This window comes from Triticum dicoccoides, chromosome 2B (assembly GCF_002162155.2).
Source record: "Triticum dicoccoides isolate Atlit2015 ecotype Zavitan chromosome 2B, WEW_v2.0, whole genome shotgun sequence".
NCBI lineage: Eukaryota > Viridiplantae > Streptophyta > Magnoliopsida > Poales > Poaceae > Triticum > Triticum dicoccoides.
The window spans coordinates 718,320,324-718,322,242 of NC_041383.1; positions in this window are offsets into that span (position 1 = coordinate 718,320,324).

Sequence of the window (1,919 nt, forward strand, 5' to 3'; positions counted from 1 at the left end):
AGTGGGAGAAAAAGAAACCAAAAACCTTAATTTGTCCTAGTAGCAAAAATTTGGTGGCGCGTTGGCCGCCAATCACCGAATTAATAGGGTAGTAGCTAGCCTCACCCCGCGAATCGCCTGCCTCGTTCAAGGGGACAATCTCCGAGGCAGGGCCACGAGGAGGGGGGCCGGGAGCCGTTGCGCTTCTACCAGCAGATCAAGGACAACGAGGACCTCACCATGCTCGTCGTCCCTCCCAAGTTCGTGGAGGTGATGGACACCTGGCTGGTCATCAAGCGACTCCCGCGCATGGTCAGGCTGTCGGCGAACAAGCGGTGCGTGTTCTGGGTGCAGGTCCAGAGCTTCAAGGGGCACATGGTGCTTGGCCGGGGCTGGAACTACTTCTGCCGCCGCCACCGGATCGTCCCCGGCGACCTCGTCGTTGTGCGCATCTCAGGACTCGGACTGAAGGTTCAGATCTACAACCACGACTCCTCGGTCATGTGCAGGTTTCGTTGCAGCAGGCACAACTGCCATGGTGACATCGAGCATGCTATGTAGTTAAGTTAAGTAAGGTGTTAGTGTTGAACTTTTATGATGTGTGGCGAGACTTATGCTAGGAACTTGTTCATATTTTGACCAGGAGCAGCACCCTGGCATGGATCAGGGAAGGATGATGCCCCTGCTGTTAATCTAGACTCATGCTATGTAGTTAAATTTGCTGTCATTTTCTTGCTTGTTGTGTTAAGTTTGCTGTCATTTCCTTGCTTGCTTTCTTTGATCTTGCTGTTGTGCTGATCATGTGGTGGTATGGCCACCACATTTGAATGGAGTGAGCAGAACACAAACGTTATTTGCAACCAAATAACTGAAGTTTGCATCTACTCACACCCTAAGCACAAAAACGCCAACCAAACAGCAGGAGGGTAAGTGCCCCTCCATGCGATGCAGGCAACCAAACAGGTTGCATCTGCTGCATATGAGGCTGCATTTCAAGAACCAGGCTGGCTGGAGATGGACATGCAATGCAACTACTATTACAAACTGCAACCAAACACGCCACAAGTGAATCGTTCGGATCTGTTGTAGATTTACGATCATTCGGAAATAGATTTGTTGATCTTTAAAATGAAATGGCATAGCTCCTGTCGATTGCTCGAGAGAAAAAAAATACTCCCTTAGTCCCGCAATAATGGTTCTGACTTTGTATAAAGTTGTACTAGTGCTCTCTCCGGTCCTTTTTATTCTGCATATAAGAATTGTCTGAAGTCAAACTTGCTAAATTTATACAATATGAAAACTAAAGTCATGATGCATCTAATGTTATTTATTTCACATTCTAAATATTGGTATTTTTTTTTATAAACGTGATCAAACTTTACGAGGTTTGACTTCGGACAAATCTTATATGGAACTAAAAAGGACCGGCGATATCGTTGGTGGGCGTGTGAAGGTGTGCCTCCGGCGGATCTATATTTGGTGGATTTGCTCGGATCTCGTCGTTGTTCGTCTATGTTCGTGTGTCTTCGGATTGAATTTTTCTGATCTACGTTATTCTTCATCTGCGGTGGTTGCTATTCTGGTGCGCTGGTCCTACGGGGCCTGAGTACGACGACTTCCCGACTGTCTACTACAACAAGTTGTGCCCGACTCCGGTGATGGAAGGGCGATGACGGCGGCGCGCCTTCGGCTCGCTTCAATGCTGATAGTTGTCGCTAGGTGGTCTACGAATCTGGATGTGATTTCTATTATTTCTGGTATTCGTTGTACCGCCATGATTGAAGATGAATAGATCGGAAATTTTCTCAAAAAAAAAAAAGACCGAAGGAGGCCTAAAGAAAAAGGACCGAAAGAGTACTTGCCTATATAGCTGGCCAAACGGGCCGGGCTAAACAGGCCGACCCGCGAGCACGCCGGCACGGCCCGCCATGGGCCAGGCA